This window comes from Mus musculus, chromosome 14 (assembly GCF_000001635.26).
Source record: "Mus musculus strain C57BL/6J chromosome 14, GRCm38.p6 C57BL/6J".
NCBI classification, from domain to species: Eukaryota; Metazoa; Chordata; class Mammalia; order Rodentia; family Muridae; genus Mus; species Mus musculus.
In genome coordinates, this window is record NC_000080.6 from 76,152,366 (window position 1) to 76,177,426 (window position 25,061).

General features: G+C 47.2%; 1 long non-coding RNA gene and 1 other non-coding gene across 3 annotated transcripts in view; both read left to right on the forward strand.

The window, feature by feature from the left end:
• The first annotated feature begins 408 nt into the window (after nt 1-408).
• On the forward strand, nt 409-480 carry n-TEttc6. The gene has a single exon. It is a non-coding gene; the product is annotated as a tRNA-Glu (tRNA).
• Nucleotides 481-12,204: 11,724 nt separating this feature from the next.
• Gm36534 overlaps nt 12,205-25,061 on the forward strand; it is a 38,066-nt gene continuing 25,209 nt past the window's right edge. For both annotated transcript variants that reach the window (XR_874833.2, XR_383603.2), the window contains exon 1: nt 12,205-12,302. This is a non-coding gene — a long non-coding RNA (predicted gene, 36534). The remainder of the gene's footprint in view (nt 12,303-25,061) is intronic.

The following is a 25,061-nucleotide window of genomic DNA, read 5'->3' on the forward strand; positions in this document are numbered from 1 at the left end:
GCGGCTCCGATCCACCGAGAAGTGCCAGAGAAGGAAGGCGGCCTCCTGGCCACCGGGTTCCCGGCGTCCTAAAGAGGATTGGTGGCTGGGCACCTGGGTGAGAGCCGCAGCCAGCCTTCTGGCTTGGCGTGACTGCAGCAGTAGAGGTAGCCTGCGTGCCACAGCCGCTTCTATGCAGAGCTCTGGTCCCACGGAGACCAGCAGCATCAGGGGAGAACCGATGCTTTGTCATTGTGGATCCGATGGCGCCACAAAAGATCGGGACCAGAAAACTGCAGAGCGCAGTGTGGGAAAGTGGTTCACGCATGCGCAGAACCAAGTTTACAGTCATGGGTGGAGTCTGCAGATTATGGGAGGAGCGGAGTGAAGAGACTCAATTTGTCTGAGCTCTGTGACACACTTGTCGTCTCCCACATGGTCTAGCGGTTAGGATTCCTGGTTTTCACCCAGGCGGCCCGGGTTCGACTCCCGGTGTGGGAACGCCAATATCTTTTAGAATAAAGACACTAGGTTCACAGAAGACACTGGATTCACACTGCCCTGACTTGAGAAGTGAGTTTTTAGAGTTTATATCCCATTCTCTGAGCCGCAACGCCACAGAAAGAGACTTAAGAGAAACGGCATACAGGGCTAAAGTGATGGCTGGGAAGAAAGAAAACGAGAGATCGCACACCCCTCCCCTGGCATTTGGACTCGACCAAAGAAATCGAACTCTTTGACAGAAAGGGTGCAATTTAGGGGGATTATAGACTCGGAGGCTGCATGAACCTGTCTGAACGAGATTCAGACGTCTCACTTAACTGGGGTTAAAAGGAAAGAGGAAAACGAGATCTACAGACAGGAAATAGATTCAGGGACGGCCCCTCGCTCTTGTTGCTGGAAGACCCGCATAACAACCAAGCTGCACATCTCCTACATATTTGTGAGGAGCCTAGGTCTAGCCTATGCTAGCTCTTTGGTTAGTGGTTCAGTCTCTGCGAGGCCCAAGGATCCACGCTAGTTAACTTTATGTTGGTCTTCCTGTGGAGTTCCCATCCCCTTCCGAGCCCTCGATCCTTCCCCTAAATCTTCCACAAGACTCCCGGGGCTGCATCTGATGTTTGACTGTGGGTTTCTGCATCTGTTTCCATGGGCTGGGGGTGGAGCCTCTCCGTGGACAGCTATGCTAAGCTCCTGTCTGCAACATGACCGTGTGTGGGCGGCCTTGTCTGGCCTCCGTGGGAAAGGATGCGCTAGTCCCGCAGAGACTTGATGTGGGGTAGGGGGGCGGGAAGGGGAGGAACCCAGGGAGACGTCCCCATTCCCAGAGGAGAAGGGGATGGGGGAATGGGCCGGGTGGGGGAGCTGTAGTAGGGGAACTGGGAGGAGAGGGTGGGTCAGGTATTGGGAGGCAAAGTGAATAAATAATTAAATTAATGAAAAAGAAAAGGTCTGAGAGAGGGAAGAAAAAATAGGTTTTCAGAAATATTTAGTAGCAAGGAGATACCAACAATAAAAACACACTTTCTTCTCTAATATATTTGACTGACTGACTGAATGAATGAATGATACCTTCCAACGTTCATGCTTGACTAGAATTGGAAATTTCAGTATTTCGGTGTGGCCAGTGCTGAGATGTCTCACATCCCCACCCCCCCACCCCCCTCTCAAGTCCTTCACCCCTTCACGTGTCCTGACATGCAGATAAGAAACTCTACAAAGGTTAGAGGCCCCATTTCTCTCCACTAGGGTTGAATTTTCTGACCCCGCCCCCTCACCCCCCGCCCCCCCCCCCAGTTTGTTCTAGACTACCAACAACACTGAGAAATGTCTGTAGAAACGACTTGGCCTCCCCAGGTCTGTGAAATCCACTCCATCAAAAATTCTTTCAGATTTTAAGGGAAACAGACGTTAGTCATCCTTCATGAGGACCTAAGGCACAATATATGTGGTAGCTCATACCTGTAAACCCAGAATCAGGGAGGCTATGAGGACTGGCGCCAGTTCTCAGTCAGCCTGGGCTACACAGTGAGGCCTTTTCTCGAAACACACACACACACACACACACAAACACACACACACACACACACACACACACACAAAACAAAAAACAAAAAACCAAACCAAACCGAACCAAAATCTCTAGCAGGACTTCAGAGGAGAAAAGGATCGATTAGCCAGTTCAGCCTTTATTGAACTAGATAGAACAGGGCTGATTGGAAACTGCAGATCCTAACAATAGCAGGTGATATTCATTGAGCACCTGCTATGAGCAAGGATGATTTTACACACTTTATGTTATTACTAGATGGCATTACTTCTGTCAGGGCTCGATTAGGAGATTTGGTGGCACACTCATAGAGCGTTTAATAAAGATCCTGTGTGCCTGTGGGAGCTAGAGGGCAACCTTGGGTGTCTGTCTGTGGGGGGCTAGAGGGCAACCTTGGGTGTAGCTCTTCAGGCTTCGTCCGCCTGGCTTTTGTGAGTTCTGAGGGTTGAACTCGGATCCTTGTACTTTACCAACGGAGCCTTCTCCTCAGCTCCAATATAGGGACTTACAAGTGTCACATACAGTTTTGGATAAACAAGCATGCCAGCCCGTTACACGGATGACGTAATGCTAATTGGTCTGAGTGAACAGGACTTAGCGATAAAGAATTTTCCTGTCAGGGGATGAGAAGTAAATTCAAACAAGATGCAAGAACCTTCGACCTTAGTAAGCTTTCCAGGAGTCAGGCTGGCGAGGGACGACTCTGCTGGTAGAGGGGCTTGCCGCTAAGCCTGAAGACCTAAGTTCCGTTCCCAGGACGACTCCTAAGAGCATATTCTCACCCTCACATGCATGCCATGGTGTGTGCAAATAAATATGTGTGATAAATAAATAACTGTGATGAAAATGTCCATGGGTCCTGTCATGTGGGTCATGCAAATATATTCTGTTTAAGGAATAAGTCACTGTACCGGGTCCCTTCTGCCCCAAAAGCTGTTAGTTTTGACTGGGACCCAGAACCGGGGTGAAGGTTCTGCAACAAGTGACAGCTGTTTTGTCACTTGTTAGAGGCAGGTGGCAATGCTGTCTGCAGCCTTTGGCAAGGCCTCATAGGTGAATCATGATGAACGCAGGGCCCTGACACTTTGTCATGAGCCCATTGCCCAATGACAGGCATGGCTGGAGAAAAAGACTGACCACTACACCCAGAATGGACTGTCCTGTCTACTCGACTGTCCTCCTCTGCCGAGGTCACCTTCTGATGGGCGTTTACATGTGACACAAATATCTTCCCAGGGCCCTGCTGTCATCTGCAAACATATATCCTCCCTTTGAGAAACAACTTCTGGCCTGCTGCAGGGTCTTGGTAGAAACTCAGCACCTGACAAGGGGACCCCAAGTTACCACACAGCCTCACCTGCCATTATGAACTGGCTGTTATTTGATCCACCAAGTCGTAAAATTGGACGCATGGTAATCCACCATTAAATTGAAGTGATATATATGTGATTGGCCCTGAGCAATTCCTGAAGGTGTAGGTAAGTGACAAAAGAAGTGGCCCAAACGCCTACAGTTCATTCTGCTGATATGGAGTCTTTCACCCACAAGCATGTCCTTTGCTTCATGTGGTGGACCCTCAGCCCGGTGACTGAGGAAGAGGAGTCCAAAGCCTTAGTCACAGATGGTGCTGCACCACTAGCTACTTAGGTACCACGTGGAAAAGGAGAGTGGCAACATCGGAGCCTCTTCTGGGCACACCTCTGAGAGACAGTCTTAAAGGGAAAAAATTGTAGTGTGCAGAACTCTCAATAGCATCCAACATCATACATTCTACTTGGAAGGAAACATGGCTTATTATACACTACCTCACTGGGGGTAGCCGATGGTTGATTGGACGGTCTAGGGCTCAGAAAGAGCATGACTGGAAAACTGGTGGGAAAGGTATTCTGTGAAGAGGTATGTGGGTAGACCTCTCCACATGGGCTAAGGGCGTGAAGATGTCACATGTAAATGTCCATCAGAAGGTCACTTCGGCAGAGGAGGACAGTTGAGTAGACAGGACAGTCCATTCTGTGGGTAGTGGTCAATCTTTTTCTCCAGCCATGCCTGTCATTAGGCAATGGGCTCACGACAAAGGATCAGGGCTGGAGGTTATGTATGGGGTCAGCTACACGACCTTCCATTTACCTGAGTGTCTAACCTCTCAGTGGCAGAGAGGAGCACCGTGTCAGGTTGATTACATGAAGTCCCTTCCATCATGGGAAGGGCAGCACTTTGTCCTTCGTGGGACAGATACTTATTCTAGTTGTGGATGTATCACTTGCACACAACGCTTCTGCCAAAACGACCATCCTTGGACTTACATGATGCCATCGTTAAGGAATTCCACAAAGCCTTCTTCCCGATCCAAGGACTCAGTCCACAGCCAAAGAGGTATGGCAGGGCACTCGTGGTCACAGAATTAGCTGGTCTTACTGTATTCCCCATGACCCTGAAGCAGCTGGCTTGCTAGAATTGTAGAATAGCCTTTGAAGACAGTTACAGTACCAGCTTGGTGGCAATAGCTTGTAGAAATGGTCCAAGGGCCATTAGAAGGGTGTGCATGCTCTGAATCAGTGTACAATGTGTGGACTGTTTCCCCAACAGCCAGGATCCATCCAAGGGTCCAGGAATCAAGAAGTGGGAATAGGAATGGTCCCACTTACCATCACCCACTTCTGTTTCCCATTACTGTGACCTTGAGTTCTGCTGGCCTAGAAATCCTGATTGTAGAGAAGGGAGTGTCCTGTCAGGAAATACAGCAAACATTCCACTAAAGCTAAGCCTTCCCCCTGGCCACTTTGAGCTATGATATACCCTTGACTCAATCAGCTAAGAGGGGAGTTACGGTATTAGCAGGGATGACTGATCCAATCGGGAAAGCTAGTCGCTTCTCCGCTGAGGGTGAGCTTGGAGGGTTTAGAGCCTCGCTCCACTTCCTAGTTGCTTTCTGCTTCCTGTATGTGCACAGAAATGTGATCAGCCCGCTTCCTGCCCCTCCTCCCAGGCCCCTGCCTTATGGATTCTAGCTCACTGGAAACAGACCAAAATAGTATGCCTAAAGCTGCTATTGGTCATAGTAATTTTAGCACCAGGAAAGTAATTAATACAGAGCATTTAAGAAGCAGGTATGCCCCCAGGCGCTCTGCTATCTATTCTGGGGAAGAACACGCATGCTTAGAGTTGTACACGAGATGGATAGACCTACCATGTTAGATGGAATTAGAGTCTTTGTTATTGTCTCTATTTGTAAAGTAAACAACACGTAAGCTGTGGTTGGGTGTCAAGTGAACTTGTCATGGTGGGCCCTGATTGTCAACCTACCAAGGTTAAAATCACCTGGAAGACACAGCTCTGGGAAGGTCTGTGAGGACATTTCCAGGAAGGATTAACTGAGATAGTAACACTCACTCTTAGAGTGTGTGGCACCTTTCAACGGGTGGCCCAGAGCAGAGGTCAGAGGAAAAGACAGTGAGCGCCTTTCTTCCTGCACCTCTCCCAGTGACGTCTGACACTAAGCCCTTGGCCTTCCAACACAGACTCAACTTTCCAGGGGGCTTCAGGCTTCTGCTGCTGGACTGGGACTGTGAAGCATCCAACTTTATGGACTGAGCCGCTACCATGGTCTCTGTCTCTCCATTGTGAGTATGGTCACTGCAAACAGTCCAGCCTCCAGTGTGTGGGGCGGTTTATGTCTCTTTTTACTAGACATACACACGGAGTTACACAGACATGCTGACACACACACAGACACACACACATACAGATATAAACTTATGTACAGAGACACACACCTACACATACACAAACACATAGACATATACAGACAGACAGACAGACAGACAGACACACACACACACACACACACACACACACACACACACACACTACAATGAGTTCTGCTCCTCCAGAGAGTCCTGCCTGATACAACAGTTATCAGTGTTCCTGGGCACAGAGGGAGGGGACAGCAGTAGTTAATGGCAAGAGCTTGTGGTCAGAAACTGTGTATCTTTGTTTTAAAACTTGCTATCAGAAGGAGGTGAGTTCTGTTCCAACAAAGCCGTTAGATCTGCTCCTTGTATTCACCATTCATTTCTATAAAATACAATCTTGGCCTCAGGGAGTTAGGGGGAGAAAACTTCCTCTGGATGCTTGTAATATTTAAAGGACCCAAGCACAGATGACACTCGCCACAGCACTTACTAGAACAAAGGAGGAGCCTCCCCCGCAGGGAGATGGCTAAGTTCTGTGTGGCATCTCTATGGGTTCCTGCTTTGCAGGAACTTTGCTATAATTTCCATGAGTCATCCTCGAGCCAATCTTTGAATTCATTAATTTTTTGAAGTGGATAGGCCTTTTGTGTTCTTTAATCAGGCCCTACATTTGACTCGTGATTGGTGAAATCTGGGGCTTTGTTCCTAAGATTCTCTAGTACTAGCTGTACTGTCTGGTTTTGTGTCAACTTGACACAAGCTGGAGTTATCACAGAGAAAGGAGCTTCAGTTGGGGAAATGCCTCCATGAGATCCAGATGTGAAGCATTTTCTCAATTAGTGGTCAAGAGGGAGGGCCCGTTGTGGGTGGTGCCATCCCTGGCTGGTATTCTTGGGTTCTATAAGAGAGCAGGCTGAGCAACCCAGGGGAAGCAAGCCAGTAAGAAACATCCCTCCATGGCCTCTGCATCAGCTCCTGCTTCCTGACCTGTTTGAGTTCCAGTCCTGACTTCCTTTAGTGATGAACAGCAACATGGAAGTATAAGCTGAATAAACCCTTTCCTCCCCAACTTGCTTCTTGGTCATGAGATGTTTGTGCAGGAATAGAAACCTTGACTAAGACACTAGCCTTATTTTTGTTTTTTGGTCCTCACAACTCTCTCTTGAGACAGGGTTTCTCTGTGTAGCCATATGTGTCCTGGAACTCTGTAGACCAGGCTGTCCTTGAACTCAGGTCTTCCTGACTCTGCCTCCCCGGTGCTGGGGTTAAAGGTGTGTGCCACCACATGCAGCCAGTACTAGATTGTAGATCATGCATTGCTCTGTTCTTTGTTAGTGGAACACAAGTAAGAAGGCAATTTATGCAGTTCACGGTTTGGGGGCCTGGAAGTTTGAGGTGGAGAAACTTCCTTAAGTGGGCTTTTTTGCTAGCTGAGTCCCAGAGATGCAAACTATCGCACACCAAGAGGCATGCTTGCTGCTTCTTCTTCTTCCCCCTCCCCCTTTTCACTCAACATTTCAATAATGGGCTCTGCCTCTGCCATCCAAGTGTTAGCCAGGCCCAGATCTACTTGGTTTCCAAGATCAGATGAGACCAGTGTGCCATTCAGGGGATGCTACTCTGATGATGTTCTGCAACTGTAATCGCCTCCCAAAGGTCCCACCTTTAATCAAGGTGGTTGTTTTAAGTTAACACATAACTGTAGGCATTGGATTATATATGAGCCCAAGAGAACCTTCTCAAAATATGGCAGACTCTAGCCACCAAATTTGAAATCCTACATGGCTGAGTACCACAGAAGATGAATCTTGAAGTCATTTGAATTTTTCATTCAGTCCACATTCACACTGTAACTACATAAACACAATAATAACTACGGGAACATGATAATTTTATTTTTGTTTGGCTTTTAACTTTTTATTTTATGGGCTGGAGAGATGACTCAGCAGATAAGAGCACTGGCTGCTCTTCCAGAAGTACTAAGTTCGCCCGGCGTGGTGGTGCATGCCTTTAATCCCAGCACTCGGGAGGCAGAGGCAGGCGGATTTCTGAGTTCGAGGCCAGCCTGGTCTACAAAGTGAGTTCCAGGACAGCCAGGGCTATACAGAGAAACCCTGTCTCGAAAAACAACAACAACAACAAAAAAAACAGAAGTACTAAGTTAAATTCCCAGCAACCACATAGTGGCTCACAACCATCTGTAATGGGATCTGATGTCCTTTTCTGGTGTGTCTGAAGACAGCTACAGTATACTCACATACATGAAATAAATAAATAAATCTTAAAAAAAAAGAGAGAAAGAAAAGAAAAACAGCAGCAGAAAAGACATACAAGAAATTCTCTAAAAAAATTATTTTATTTTCAAAAACAAGATGTTATTAGTTCCTTGAGAATTTTATACATGTATTCATTATATTTTGATCATATTCACCCACCACTCATACCCTCAGTTCCTCCCAGATCCACTCCCACCCCTTCCAAACTTTGGGTCCTTTTTTTTTTTTTTTTTTTGGTTTTTCGAGACAGGGTTTCTCTGTATAGCCCTGGCTGTCCTGGAGCTCACTTTGTAGACCAGGCTGGCCTCGAACTCAGAAATCTGCCTGCCTCTGCCCTCGAGTGCTGGGATTAAAGGCGTGCACCACCACTCCCAGCTCTTTGGGTCCTTTTTTGTGTGGTTTCCATATACTCATGGGTATGGGGACACCTACTGGAGTATGATCAGCCTACCAGGGGCTACATGCTTAAAGAAAACAGACTCTCGCCAGGTGGTGGTGGTGCACACCTTTAATCCCAGCACTTGGGAGGCAGAGGCAGTTGGATTTCTGAGTTCGAGGCCAGCCTGGTCTACAAAGTGAGTTCCAGGACAGCCAGGGCTACACAGAGAAACCCTGTCTCGACCCCCCCCCCCAAAAAAAAAGTAAAGAAAGAAAGAAAACAGACTCTCCCTTTCCCAGACACCACTAATTGTCAGTAGTTCCTCAGGGAGGAGCAAGGACTCAGACCCCCTCCCCTGTCCATGCTGGGATGCTGACTGGCTTGGCTGGCTTGACCTTGCACAGGTCTTGTGCAGGCAGCCGCATTGCTGAGAGTTCACGGAGGTGGTGTGGTCCAGAAGACACTGGCTCTGGTTCTCCCAGATCTCTGGCTCTTACAATCCTTTTGCATCCTCTTCTAAAATGTTCCCTGAGCCTTTCTGGGAGAGGGCGTTCTATCCATGTCCCACCCGTGGCAATACACTCCACAAATACCTTCTGTATTTGACCAGTTGTGGGTTTCTGCATAAACACTGTCTACTATACAGAGAGGCTTCTCTGATGAGGTCTGCCTGAGCTAATCCATACGTATACAGATAAGAATGAAGACAGTAGATTGATGCGATGACCATTTAGCAAAGATAATAGTCGTGGATTTATCAGTGGGCTTTGAGCTCCCCAATCAAGATTTTTTTAAATTAATGAACCAAATTGATATGGGACATCTGAGCAAACTGTATTTCTCAATACATTTGCTTTTTTTTTTTTTTGCACATCGTCGAAAACTCCGAAGGACTTTATACCCCTCAATAAGTAGACTTCAAGTTGTCCTATGTGTGTGTGTTCCCTTAGAGTATGCCTGGTGCCTCACATAAGCATCCTAAATAATCGCAGCATTAACACTTCATGCTGGCACAGGAAAGGGAAGGTGGATATGAAAATTAGCTCTCTCACACTGGGACTCTGACTAGGAAAAACACCGAACACTCGGAAAATCACTGGAACAAATAATCAAAAAATCAATTTGCAAACACCTACAAGACCACAGGGTAATCACCCCCATGACTTCATGAAAAACACTAAGTTATTGGATGAATGTAATTTCCTTTTGTCACAGAGGGACAGGCATGGTGGATGTGGGGGAGCAGGCAAGGTTCCTACCCGGACTTAAGAAAGCCTGGGGTGTTGTGTTTTATCCCTCAGCGAAAGTAGGAAAGATCATTCCTGTGTGGCAGGCAAGAAGTTCAGCTCCAACCAGTTGAGTAACTGAAAGTCAATGTGCTGAAAAGTCACCTTCCTCCTCAGTGTCCTCTGTCCCTCTCCTTATTGTTCAAGAGGTTGTCTGGGTTCTCCTTCAATTTCTGTCCTCTATTTTCCCCATCTCTAAAGTGGGGGTCTAGTAGGATCCACGAAATGGGTTTTTTAAGGATTAAAAGAGATAACACATGTGTTTGGCTTGGTTGAAGGCCAAAGAGCGCTGGCAGCCATTGCCGTGACCACCACCATCATACTGATCTGCCACTCGAAGACGCTTTCACTGTCACCTCTGATAGCTTTCACACCTCAATTTCCCCGGCAGTTGTGCCCTTAAGCCCCGCACAGCTGCAAGAGCTGCGGCATGGCTTCCTTAGTTCCGTGTACCCACCTGCAGTTCCTCCTTCCCTGATCTGTGAGACGGTCACTTTCCCAAGTGCTTTGACTCTACCTCCAGAGCCCGATTCCTGCCTCTTCCCTCCTTGCACCCAGGTTCTGCTTGACTTCACACTGTTTCCTGTACTTGGCCATGGCTCAGTTTTCCAGTGTCTAGAATACTCTTGTACCTTCTCCCTCTGTAGCATATCCATCCTAAGATAACCATTATCTCTTTCCTGGTGCTTCCTTCACCCTGCAGTCAAAGGCCAGATCCTCTGATGCTTTTAGAGTCTCCGGTACCTCTCTTCTGGTGCTCATCTCTTCTGAGCCTAGGTTTGAAATCAAAGGTCATGTCCTAATAACCAGGTACTAAGCAGTGGGGGAGGAAGACAGGGGTTTTTTGTTTGTTTGTTTTTGTTTTTTTATTCACAGTTCCAGGTTAGAGAAAGCCAGGGGACTAGCTTGATCATTAGTTTACATAAATAAACTGAGGGTAAGAAAGGGTGTGGCTAGTCTTGGGAACAACCAGAGACAGCCAGTCCTCCCTCTCAGAGAGTCCTTCACCCACTATGGACCAGTTTCTAACAGCAAGAACTCCGAGCATCATTGTCTCAGGACTCACAGGCTTCCTTCCCAGGAGGTTTTATTTTTCTCAGTTTTTGTTAAGAAAAAACTGTCTGGGGGAGTAGACGATCTCACTGGGCCCTGTACCTTTCCTATGTTGTTTCATGCTAGATATTGTGATTGGCAGTTCCCATCAAAACCCATGGTGCGTGTGGGGGAAACAGGAATTAATGTAAGCCAGAGAAAGTATATAGTGGTGATTTAAAGACACACAAACACACACCTTTGAATTAAGAACGGATTTCATGGGTATGACTTATATCACAATAAAAATAATTTGGGAAAAATAAGCTGGAGATAATTTGTGCAGGGAAAGATGTACATTTGTATATTCTTTACATTTGGGTGAGTCATTTAGTCAGCCAACACTGCAGTGAAGGTATCACATGCTGGTACCGATCTGAAGTGACACCAGTGGGAAACTGCAGGGACAGAGGTGGAAGAAACCCCTGGAGCAGTATTGTGGGGACAGTTCCAGGCCCAGGATGACATCCCCTGAGCACCAGCATTCTTGCATCTGCTGGCCTGCCTGCTATGGTCAGCCCAAGTCACCCTTTGTGGGAAGACGAGAGATTGTGTTTGTTTTGTTTTTCAAGACAGGGTTTCTCTGTGTAACAGAGTCCTGGAACTCACTCTAGATCAGGCTGGCCTGGAACTCACCATGTATATACCAGGCTGGCCTCGGTCTCACAAAGGTGATCTGCCTGCCTCTGCCTCCTGAAGTCTGGGATCACAGGGGGTTTGGGGTGGGGTGCCAACACCCCCAGCATCAATTGCTGTTTTAAGAGGATCATAGAACCACCTCCCAGTTTGCTGATGTTTCAGGATCTACTGGAAGCTGTACTATTTTAGGGAGTAAATGCATTTGTGTGTAGCTGTATGCACATTGAAGGCCCTGTCTTGGGATCCTAGGACAACTTGCAGGAGTCGGTGCTCACGTGAGTCCTAGGGATTGATCTCAGATCATCAAACTTGGTGGCAAGCACCTTTACCCACTGAGCCATCTCACTGGCCCCTAGATTTCTTTCTTTTTCTCTTTCTTTCTTCTTTCCTTTCTTCCTTCCTTCCTTCTTTCCTTCCTTCTTTTTTGTTTGTTTGGTTGTTTTGTTTTGTTTTTTCGAGACAGGGTTTCTCTGTGTAGCCCTGGCTGTCCTGAAACTCACTCTGTAGACCAGGCTGGCCTCAAACTCAGAAATCCACCTGCCTCTGCCTCCCAAGCTGGAATTAAAGGTGTGCGCCACCACTGCCCGGCAGGCCTTAGATTTCTTCAGGGACACAAACTCGGAGGAGAGAGGATTGCTAAAAGAGAAGCAAGTGCTCAGAACAATAGCCCAGTGGAGGCCTTGGACACGCCCACTCCGTGGCCACTCCCTAGGCATTTTAAGGGGATGTCTCTGAAGGGAGTGAGAAGGGAAAGAATCACAGATTTTCAAAAACCCCCCCGCCCCCCCGCCCCCCCGAGGCAGTTGCCGTGAGTCCTGTGCCCGGCTTTTTCACAGTGACATCCTCTGAGTCTTACTGTGGAGACAGTGGTGGCGAACTTGTAGGAACTTCTGATCCCTCGGAGCACAGGTCAGTGTGAAGGGACACTTTCACTAGAGGCACAAAAGCAGAGTCCCAGAGCTGGAACGCTGTTGCAAGTGGCAAATGCCCAGCTCTTGTCGGAATTTTGCAGCATTGGGCAGCACACCTGAGGACCCTGCCTTGTCATCAGCGGGCTTACCTGTTCTGCTAGTCTCCCCCAGCCAGTCCTGAGGCACCACCTTTGCCCTGGAGTCCCCTTGTGCTTTAGCTTAGCAAGTCTACCTGGCAAAGAGAATGGGCCCACACTCACTCCTGTCTGGCTTCTGTGGGCCTCTCGCCTCGGTGCTGTTTGTCAGTCTGAGGTCTAAGAAGGGGAGGTGGGAGCATAGAACCGGACAGTAGACGGTGAACGCATCAAACGCATCGGCTCATTCCTGCCCGTGTAGGATAGCAAACCAGACAGTGATAAGAAGCAGGGGTAATTTTCCATTAACATCCTGATTGAGGTTAATAGATTCAAGGGAGGCAGAGGGAGCAGCGCGGGGTGGGAGGTGCAGGAGGGATAATCAGAATTTGGCAACAGCTGGGCGGCGGGGTGTGAGGGAAGGCATGGTTGTTGACAGCCCCAAAATGATACGCATCCCCAGAGAGGCGGAGAAGTGGGACGGAGAGGATGAGCTCTGCTCTCTCTGACACATCCGAGGCAGGCGCTGCTGGGCTGTGTAAATGGAACAAGCTAGAGAACAGGAAATACAGGCTGGGACACCTATGAAAGCCGACACCTACTGGCGTCCTAATTGCCAGGCGCTTCGGAAGCTGGGGGTGGGGGGGGGGGGTATTTCTAACTGAACAGAGAAGGCTGTTTGAGCCGTGGGCGGTGGTGGGCAGAGGCGGGCAGAATCTGCGCAGTGGCAAGTGTGAAGTTCAGAGTCGGATCTGGCCTACAGGAGCAGACGCAACCTCTTGTCCATGGGGTCTTGTACGTGGAGGCTTGCAGTGACAGACACCTAAGAGGGCACTTAATGGACACGCAGAGCTAGGATAGCCTCCGGTTCCGTCACACCGCTATAGATTTAACCTTTATTGTGGCTGTGTAGAGGCAGGAGAGGATCCTGAGGAAGGTGTGAGTTTGTTATAATTTGTGCGAAACTGTCATGAGCCACCAGGGCTTCTGGGCTGCTTGGGGTTTTTTGTTTTTTGTTTTTTCTGTTTTTGTTTTGTTTTGTTTTGTTTTGTTTTTGGATGTGGAGAAAGATGAACACTCCTCCATTGCTGGTGGGATTGCAAGCTGGTACAACCACTCTGGAAATCAGTCTGGCGGTTCCTCAAAAAATTGGCCCTAGTACTACCTGAGGACCCAGCTATACCACTCCTGGACATATATCCAGAAGATGCTCCAACATGTAATAAGGACACATGCTCCACTATGTTCATATAATAATAGCCAGAAGCTGGAAACAACCCAGATGTCCCTCAACAGGGAAATGGAGATATATATATGGTATATTTACACAATGGAGTACTACTCAGCTATTAAAAAGAATGAATTTATGAAATTCTTAGGCAAATGGATGGAACTAGAAAATATCCTGAGTGAGGTAACCCAATCACAAAAGAACACACGTAGTATGCACTCACTGATAAGTGGACATTAGCCTAAAAGTTTGGGATACCCAAGATACAACTCACAGACCATATGAAGCTCAAGAAGAAGGAAGACCAAAGTGTGGATGCTTCAGTGCTTCTTAGAAGGGGAAACAAAATACAGGAGGAAATATGGAGACTGAAGGAAAGGCCATCCAGAGACTGCCCAACCTGGGGATCCATCCCACATACAGTCGCCAAACCTGGACGCTATTGCGGATGCCTGGAAGTGCTTGCTGAAGTCTGATATGGCTGTCTCCTGAGAGGTTCTTCCAGAGCCTCACAAATACAGAGGAGGAGTTCACAGCCAACCATTTGACTGAGTGCAGGGTCCCCAATGGAGGAGTTGGGGAAGGGACTGAAGGAGCTGAGGGTGTTTGCAGCCCCATGGAGGGAGCAACAGTGTCAACAGGCCAGATCCCCCGGAGCTCCTGGGGACTGGACCACCAACCAAAGAGTACACATGGAGGGACCCATGGTTCTAGCCACATAAGCAACAGAGGATGGCTTTGTTGGACATCAGTGGGAGGAGTGGCCCTTGGGCCTGAGAGTGTTCAATGTCTCAGTGTAGGGAAATGCCAGGGTAGGAAGGTGGGAGTGGGTGGGTGGGTTGGGGAGAACCCTCATAGAGTCAGGATGAGGGGGGTGGAATAGGTGGTGTCCAGAGGGGGACCTGGAAAGGAGATAACATTTGAAATGTAAATAAAGAAAATATCCAATAAAGGGAAAAATAATTTGTGTGAAACTGTCATGAGCCACTAGGACCTCTGGGCTGCTTGGTTTTGTTTTGTTTGTTTTGAACAGGCCTTGGGCAATAAAGACACCACATTTTCCAGTCCATTCTATCTTGCTATACTATACCTTTGACTCACTAAAGCCCCGGTGATAGTTTTCTAAGCCAGGCGCTTTGATGCTGGGACACAGACCCTTGCATATTCATTATTTCACCTTCGCTGAACATATTGTACCCGCCAAGAGCCGTCACATATGTCTCACTGCACCTACATCTCGAATTCTACTTCTATGTCTAGAATTGACATCTTCGATACACAAGTATCCAGGGGCAAAGATACAGCTTTGCAAAGGAACACTATGGCCTTTCTAGCTACTATAAGAAAATATTGACAAATAGGACTTAAGGAAGGAGAAGGTTCCTCCAGCCCTCTGCTCCAGGGTGTAGTCCAGTGGGTCCCAACCTTCCCAACACTGTGATCCATTAATACAGTTCTTCAAGTTGTGGCGACCCCCAACCACAAAATTATTTTGCTGCTACTTTTTTTTTTTTAAAGAGTAATTTATTTTATGTATGTGAGTACATTGTCACTATCTTCAGACATACCAGAAGAGGGCATCAGATCTCATTACAGATGGTTGTGAGCCACCATGTGGTAGCTGGGAATTGAACTCAGGATCTCTGGAAGAGCAGACAATACTCTTAACCACTGAGTCATCTCTCCAGCCCATTTTGCTGTTACTTTCTTGTTGTAATTTTTGCTACTGTTATGGATTGTAATGTAAATATCTCACATGCAGGTTATCTTATGTGCCAACCCCAAGGGGGTTTCCACCCACAGGTTGAGAACTTCTGGTGTAGCTCGTCGCAGTTAGGAGGAGAGAGAGATGAGCACAGGCGACCTCTCTTTCGCCTGTCAACCTACAGAACGCTACTGCCACCTTTAGAGTGGATTTTCCCACCTCATTACGCAGTTTAGAAAGTCCCTCACAGGCATGCCTAGAGGTTTGTCTTCTAGGTGACTCTAGGTCCTGTCAAGCTGACAGCTAATGTTAGCAATGATAAGTTTTTTTCTATACAGCAGCACTTTAATTAAAAATATAAAAAAATGATAGCAGGACCTGTAATGAATGAACAACTGGTACTTCTAGGTGACAGAATTATTTTATGGCCGGGGCTATTTATAGTCAATCACTTAATTACATGGGAAAAACCAGGATGTGAAATTGCATAATTAGTATTGAGATTCATGTTACTTATTAATATATGTTTATAAGTAAGCATCACAGAATAAAAGCAGGAAGGAAAATCCACCCAAATGCTAGGAATAGCTATTTGAAAATGACAGAATTACAGGAGTTATAATTTTTCCCTTACACTCATGTTAATTTTCAAACTTTGGGAAAATAAATAATCATATTCACAATCATTGTGCCTCAGTTCAAGGATCCTGAGGTCAATTTTCAACTGAACATAAGAGACATAAATCGTTCACTTGATTCGGTGCTGATGAGAGCAATCAAGTCTTGGAAAGTGAGTTTATCAAAGAAACCAGAAGACTGGAAAGAACCCTGCTCCTGGAGCCTGGGTTCAAATCCTGAGCACACCAGCACCCTGTCCAGATTTCAGCAGCCCTACAGACCATATAGAAGGCAGACCTATGGAAGGTGGGGTGGAGCCTACATGCCTGAATCTCCAAAGGTTTTCCAGTGAATGAGAAAGGAAGGCTCTCTCTGTAGTATCTGAGTTTAGGGAAGCCACCAAGAGGCGGAAAAGAGCTGAATCCAGTACGTCTTTTGTAACCAGTTAGGTTTTTTACCTATTGTTGGATCTGGCTTTTATATACATATTTATTTGAATTTTTTTAGAATTCCAAAGGTTAGTTTGAAGAGGAGCTAGCACTAAGAGGATGGGCGGGTGAATGGGAAGGCAGGAACCCCGGTGTGCCCATTGCAAATAACCCTGGAATATGGACTGGTTTAGTTTTTTCCAGTTCATTATTTTATTATTTTGTATATGAGTGCTCTGCGTGCGCACATATCTGTGGACCATGTGCATGCCTAGGGCCTGCAGAAGCCAAAAGAAGGCAATGGGTCCCTTAGAACTGGAGCTACAGATGGCGATGAGGCACCATGAGGGGTGCTAGGATTTGCGCCTAGGTCCTTTAGGAAGAGCAGCCAGTGCTCATAACCACTGAGCCATCTCTGTAGGCCCTGCATCAACATCTTCACAGTGACTATCAAGGAGACGCCATGACTGCTATTGGGTTCCTCTTTCTCCTGTCCCACCTCTTGCTTCTGTTTCTATTTTTCTCTTTGTCCCTCCCCCTTCCTTTTCACCTCCTCCCCCCTCATCTTCCTCTTTTCTCTCTCTCTTTTTTTTTAACCTGAAGAAACAGGGATTGAACTGGGCATGGTGGCGCACCCCTTTGATCTCGGCACTCTGGAGGCAGAGGGTCTATGTGATTTCAAGGTCAGTTTGTTGGTCTACATAGTGAGTTTGAGGGGAAGGGAGAACAGAAGAAGAAAACAAGTATTGGAAGAAAGTGTAGAATTCTCCCAAAGTCACCATCACACACTGACACACTCAAAAATCTATGTAAGATGAGGCTGCTCCAAGGGTACAGGTCATCTCCTTTCTCCAGCTGATTTCTCTATGAAATTGTCTCTATGAATTGTCTATAATTACAGATAATTATAATGGTGGCACAAAGAAAGGTGACATGGGCTTCACAGTTTCCCCCAAGGAATCCACAATATTTGGGGTTTGCTAATGTCTGCACAGGCTCCAAGTTGCAACACTCACTTTAACTTAGCCAGGTTTATTGTAAATTCCCAGTCAAGCTCCTGGCTGGGATGTAGGCCTTGTCCTCCCTGCCCCGGGGTTCTCTGGGTTAGATATCAGAGCTGAAGATGGTTAGTCTTTTTAAAATGGTTACAGGGAGAGAACTTCGTAGAACTGCTAGGAAATCCAGCCAGCTCTCGGAAGACAGGGAATTTTCCACAGTTTCCTTGCCAGAAAGGGAGTGCGAGCTCAGGTTACAAGGCCAAGTGCAGAAGGCTGGATTCTGAGCCCAGAGCCCAGCACCGGGCAACCACTTACAATGAGGACCAGCTTTTGTGCTACTAACAGCCTAGTGGAAGTAGCCAAGAGTCTTGGACTAGATCTGATTGCTTTAAAAATAATTCAGCAGTTTGGGGCTCTTGCCAGGGATGTTGTATTGAGTTGGCTGTTCAGGGTGAGAGAATCGGGACCATCACAGTCATCCCCCCCCCCCCCCCCCCCGTGTCCTGCCTTCTGCTCAGCCTCTGGTCACTGAGCTTGGTCGAGCCAGTAGCTTATGGCCCAAGCAAAAGCCGGAGAACAAATTGAAGACAGGAGCCTGCAAAGGCACCCGTGTTGAGCGTACCCTAGATCCTCAGAATCTCTCCAGAGGCTGTTAAACTTGAACTAGGGAGAAAGAAACAAATACCCAAGGCAAAGAAAGGGACAGACAGACAGCCAGGCAACTCATGCTGGGATCCACCCGGGATGCAGAGGTCTACATCTGGGTGTTCAACCTGGACAACTGTGTTTTTCCTCTGTATGTCAAGGGAACCATGGAGTGTGGGCCCCTCTTCAGGCCCATTGCAGCCCCGTTGCTCCCTACTACTAAGCCAATTGCTCTCTGCTGGTAGGGAGGCTAATGTGGACTTTCTATCGTGCATTCAGGGACACTGGTAAATTGTTGTGGTCAGTATGTTGCATGCAGACTGTGGTCTTCTTCTGAGGCACACAAGCAGCATCGGGAGTGTCTCAGCAACCAAAGCTTGGCTTGAGCTACACACTGCATCCCCCTTTTTCTAATAACATAACTTAGGACTGAGGACCCTCACCTGCATGTACTGTGTATACATTCCCCTCTCTGAACAATGCACTTAGAAACTTGTTGACAACTAGGACCCCTGCACCAGGCTGCTTGGATCCTTTTTTTTTTCTTTCATTAAAGCATCTATTTACTTATTTTATGTGTATGGACTCTTTGCCTGCGTCTATGTCTGTGCACCATGTGTGTGTCTGGTTTCCTCTCAAGCCAGAAGAGGGCATCAAGTTCCATAGAACTGAGACAGTTGTGAGCTGCTCTTTGGGTGCTAGAATTGAATCCAGGTCCTCTGGAAGAGCAGCCAGTGTGCTCTGGACTGCTGAGCCACCTCTCCAGCCTCTGTAGACCTGCTTTAAACAATGGGAATAAGTTACTGCCTCTAGTAAGCCCTTGACAATGCCTCATGTCTATTAAGCATGTCCCAGAAACCAAGAGGGATGGGCTGAGCTGACTGGACATGCTCAGTAAGGCAAACACTGTCCTTTGAGTGAATGTTTAGGGAGAATTCCCTACCTGTCATCTTATGCCCATGCACAGCTGGGCTTTCTTATGGTTAAAATCGTAAGTCGTCGTCGTGTGGAGGGACGTGCAGTGAACAAAGGCTTATGCAATCCAAGCCTGTCAGCAACACAGCTTCTTGTGAAACCCACAGAAGGAAGCTCCAAACAATAATCAGGGCTTCTGAGTGCCCTCACCCACAGGACCCGTCCTCGCTCTTGATGGCGCATTACCCTTTGATCTGTACTAGTGCTTTGCTTTTGAATAAGTTTCCATGGTACTTTGCAAATGGGGTGAGCCTTTATTTCAATTTCTTGACTAAGAGGCCGAGGACACAGAAATACTGGGCCTGACCCCAACCACGACCACTCGTGGGGCAGTGGACTGTGCCACCAGGCAGAAGAACTGATAACAGTAGCAAAGTTCAGAACCCGATGAAACTCATAACTGAGAACAGAGGAGTTCGGACTAGCTCCCAACCAGATTCCTGTCCTGGATCACGTTCCTCTAAGAGGACCATGGCAACCGGTGCAGAAGCCTAGAGTCTAGAGTTCTCCATGTTAATGAGGTATCTAGGGGCCCTGGAGTGTTTAGTCAGTGAGCATCCCTTCCTGCAAAGGGTATTTAATCTCTGGTTCACCCTGAGAAAATCGTATGCATCTTTATCCACCAAGAATAAAGCAATCTGGACCAGCAAGGACTGTCTCCTTCATCAAGGACCTCTGTGGGGGTAGAGAAGAGGCCTTTTTCATACAGAGCCACGTTTAAGTCTCTCTGGAAGGACCCTCCACACTCCTGACAGTCACTTGGAGCTAAGTAGGATCTCCACCCCCCCTCCCTTGGGCTCATAGCAGGCCCTCGCCCCCCTCCCAACTCTTCAAGGTCACCAGTGGTGTCTGGGTATGCAGGAGGATGGTAGCCCCCATTCTAAACTCCACATGGTTCCCAGGGGTGTCTGAGTGCTCAGGAGTTTGAGAACCATAGCCTCAGTCCCAGCCCCTGCCATTTCTCAGAGAAACATGGGTTGGAGCCCCTATCTTAGACTGTGATTCACCCCCTGTTGAGCCATCGTTCAGACACCCCAGCAACGAGGTGGAAACACAGAGCCACAACCACTAGTAACTCCCATTATATTTATTATTCTCGATTTTCTATTATGAAATAATTATAGACTTAAAAAGAAGTAGACAAAAAAAATTCTTTTTTGAGACAAAGACTCACTATGTAGCCCCGGCTGGCCTGCTTCTCACAGAGATCTGCCTACCGATGCCTCCCAAGTGCTGGGATTAGAGGGGGTGCCATGGTGCCTGGCTGTAAACACTTGAAATATTATTTCTTTTTATGTTACATGTATGCATGTTTTGCCTGTGTGCATGTATCTGTACCGTGTGTATGCTTGGTGTCTGCGGAGCCAGAAGAGGGATCCTTTGGAACTGGAGTTCCAGATGACTGAAGAGTCACCTATGGGTGATGGCCACTGAGCTCGGGTCCTCTAGAAGAACTGCAAGTGCTCGTGACCAACCACTGAGCCATCTCTCCAGCGCCTGCAGACACACATCTTGACAACAATTTACTTAAGAGAGCTGCAGCCTTGCTGTGCATTTTCCAGCAGGCTCTTTTGCTTGATGAGGAGACACTTGAGGAAAGAGGGATAAAATCCGGTAGTAGGCCAGACATGGACTTCTTAGGTCTGAAATCCTGGCGGCAGAAGGGTTACACGTGCCTCTGTTATCGTGTCTCCAGAAGAGCGTATTTGGGAGGCTAAGAGCCGCCTCTAAGAAGACAAGCTTTTTGCCATGCTTTTATGACTGCTGAGCCAAGATGGGCAGAATTTCACTCCCTCTTTAGTATTTTACTTGTCTTAGCTGACATCTGTCTCTTTTCAGCCTATAAAAGATGCCACTGTTTCTGCCAAACCTTAAGTAAGAGGTAAAACTGTCTTGATTTCCTACATAGAAATTCTTTTTCATGAATTCTCCCAAGGCTTTCCAAACCTAAGAATTACATCAAAAGTTTCTTTTTATAACACTTAGTTTATTATTAAGTTACTACTACTACTACTACTACTACTACTACTACTATTTGATTTTTGGAGACAGGTTTGTGTGTGTGTGTGTGTGTGTGTGTGTCTGTCTGTCTGTCTGTCTGTCTGTGTAGCCCTGACTGTCCTTGAACATACTCAGTAGACTAGGCTGGCTTCAAATTCAAAGATCTGCCTGCCTCTGCCTCCAAGTGTTGGGATTAAAGGTGTGCACAACCACTGCCCAGCAATTATTTTTATGTTCATGTATATTCTTGTGTTTGTGAGTGTGTGTATGTGTGTGCATATGCACATGTGTGTATGTCATGACCCATATGTGGAAGTCAGAGGACAATTTGTGGGCATCAGCTCCCTAACCATGTGGATCCCATGAATCAAACTCAGATTGTTGCTTATCTTGCTGTCTATCCTCGTATAAGATTTAAAGAGGAACAACGGCACTCCACCTGGTTTCATTTATTAAAGAACAGGAAAAAAAGGCTACACTTTGACAAGGAATTAGTTACTTAGATAGAAAGATTCCAGGCGACCAGGTAATGCACTAAAAGTCTTCTGAATATGGAGCGTTGACTGAATGCTTGATAACGTTGATCAATTAAGAACAAAAGGTTACATACCACTAAATGGGCATGTCTGGTGCCAGGCCAAACAGCCAGGTTTTACTTGAGGATACCACGATGGACCACCTGCCTGCTCTTGGGTGCAGGAAAAGTAGTGTGGGCTAACTGGCTTGCAGCCTTACCCCTTCTCAGCCAGTGCTAGGGGCTTGCCTGGCCACCCAAGTCTAAAGGCAAGAGCAACAGACTAAGGCCAACAGGCTTTGATGTGTGCATATGTGCGCCCTTGTGCTTGCTCAGGGCTGAGAGCATGGGTGAGACCTTGGCATCACTCAGACTTCATGTATGGATTTAGCTCAGCAAAAGAAAGCTGGATCTACGGCAATTTGTCGATAATACACATTCAGTGGATTTGCCCCTGGTTATCAGTGCTAAACTTAGAGGTGAAAACATCATATTAATTACTAGGAAATTGTCCTGATATCTGCAGTAAGAGGAAATGGATAGCACTGTTTCTGGGGTATAAACAGCCACGTGAGCTCAGCATGTGGTGGCTATTTGCTGAGAGCTGCTCGTGTGTTCCTGTTTCTTGATTGAGTACTTAGCATGTGCAGCAATTGGCTTGGGTTTGTGTGTTCATCATGGTTCTTGCCTCCTACCGCCACAGCCAAAGGGAACCATCACCAGGAGTTTATTGATAGTTTTGACAACCTTAAGTTACGGGCTAGGGCCTGTTGAGAGGATGTCCCTTCAGAGCCGGAGTCATTCTCAGGTGTAAATTTCAGCAATGACAGAGCCTGTGGAAGCCTCAGCACAGACCCACAGTCCTCTTTTTTTTTTTTTTTTCTTTCTGTTTTCTGTTTTTGTGACAGGGTCTCACTGTGTATCTTCGGCTGTCCGGGAACTCACTATGTAGACCCAGCTGGCCTCAAACTCACAGCACCTGTCTCTGCCTCCTGGGTGCTGAATAAAAGGTGTGCAGCACCAAGTCCAGCCTCTATAGTTCTCCTTAGGAGCCATCTTTGGAAGCTGAGAAGTATCCAAAGGAACTTCCATTTGCCCCGGGCCCTTTCTTGTATTCTACCTTCGCCACTAAGAGAAAAACCAAGCCAAGCATGGTGGCTCGTAACTGTAATCCCAGTACCTGGGAGTTCAAGCCAAACATGTTTGGCTATACTGTGAATTCTAGGCTAGCCTGAAAAGTGGAAGAGGCTATCAAAAACCAAAACAAAACAAAAAAACAAAGCCCCTAATTCCATTTATAGTTTATAGAGACCACACATTGGTTCTTTTCCGTCTAACATCCCACGCCATGGCAGTAAGAGCCTTCCCAGGACTTGCAGATGAGTGGAAAGACCCTGATCTGGGTAGCAGACACCAGGACCAAAATTCTCAGACATGTGTTGAGCTTAATTTTGAATGAACTATGTGGCTTGTTAGCCTGGGAGTTTCTGTAAGGCTGGTTACGAGGGTTTGGAAATTAAGGAACTTCAAGTGGGTTGTTTAGATGAATTATCCAGAGCCAGACAGGATCCCAGTGCCCAGGGAGCCATTACCAGGTTTCTATTGGCATGTGGAAAAGACTGACTTAACTTATTAAGGCTCCTGTCACATGAAGTCTTGGGAAGATCACAAACCACTTGGTTATAAACTCTAGCTGAGCTTGCTCTGGCTGTCTGCACCTCTCAGGTCCAAGGGGATCATGTCTGTAGAAGATCCTGCCCCCAAGGGCCTTGTCCCTTAGCCGGAGCTGAACAGGAAAAGCTCCAGGGCTCCAGGGTCCCCCATGACTTTCTTTAATCCAGTTTCCCTCTCAGTGTGGCCCACTATTTCCTACAGGATTGTTCCAAGCTGTGGAGCAAGTGGCACACACTTCTTAACCCTGGGCTGGGAAAAGTCCTGTATGTATGTATGTATGTATGTATGTATGTATGTATGTATTTATGTCTGTGATTATAGCTGCTTGTCCTGGAAGGGTGGGGACAGCCTGGAGTCTGGCCCATTCCCAAAGCTTTTAAGTCCTTAGTCATCAGTAAACAGCTATAACGCTCAGTGTCTGGGTGCAGCTCTCTTCTGCTGGGTCGCCCTGTGGTTGCCATGGATACACCTTTGTCTTTGGAGGCCCACAAGCGAGGAGGATTTAAGTAAATCCTGATGGGTCAACATTTCCATATTACTGGAAAGAAAGAAAGAAAGAAAGAAAGAAAGAAAGAAAGAGAGAAAGAGGGAAGGAGAGAGAGAGAGAACGAACGGAGAGAAAAAGACACATTTTCTTAAGTAATTCGAAGAAACTCCTTAAACAGTTCCAAATTAATAGCCAGCCAGAATACCAGTAGAATCCCCAAACTTTCGTGGCCAGACCCTAAAGGGATCCATGTTCAGCATTGGAAAGACAAGTTTTATTAACGGTTCTAATGGCAGAAGTAGACATGATTGTATTCTGCCCCCTTGAACGTTTTGGACAATAAAAAGTTACATTTTTTTTTTTATTTTTGCCATTGCTTATTTCCCAGAATGTTCCTAATCCACCATTGGTTTATGTCCTATTCCAGTTAATACATGAACCTGTTCATGTGTTCCAAGCTAGCAACGGTGTTTCTGCCTGCCTCTGGGGGTTTAGTGACATTTGATTATGGGGCTGGGAGATGGACAGATTGAATTAAGATGGACAGATTGAATTAAGAAGGTCTGAAGAGGGAAGAAAGGGAAATTACCTGGTTCTGCATTGTAACCAAACATCTCACGTGTCTTTGATGACCTGGGCACGCTTTGGGTGGCTGGTAAGTCACTTTAGAGGAGGGACTGTGGCTTGGTGAAGCCGAGGTCACAGGCTGGGAGCCTGAATGCAGCAGGCATAACTCCTATATGTGTTGGATCTTTGATCAAGAAACGCATTATTTAGTGGACTGCTCTTCGCAGCGCGTTTCAGGAGACCACGCTGCCTTGGCTGGGAGGAACTCGGAGGTTTCTGGGAAGAAGACACGAGGCAGGCTGGATCCCATGCATCTCCCCTCATCTTGGAAGACACTTTCATAGCGTTCTGTGGCCAACACCAGGAGGCTGCCCCTCCTTTCCCTTCACCACCTCGCCTTTGTCATCTATCTTCCTTGCCTTCCAGTTCCCTGATGCTGTCAGGAACTGCAGTCACCCAGGGACCTTCTGAACTGGAGTGGGGAAAAAGCTGATGCGAATTTGCTTTTGCACACCTGAGTTTTCACACGGTTGTATGTAGACGCCAGATTAGTTCTTAGCCTCTGCTTGCTCGCCAGCCTCAAGACTCCCCCCCCCCCCCCCCCGTCTCCACTATTACATCACCTGCCAATCATTGGAGCATCCACATAGCCTATAAGACACACTTGTCCTGCTCCAAATGCTCCCACACAAAGCCCTCTGTGCGGTTTAGAACAAAGTGGATGGGGACAGCACCTACTGACACATCACCCCTACCCCCACCCTCCGTCACCCCAGTCAT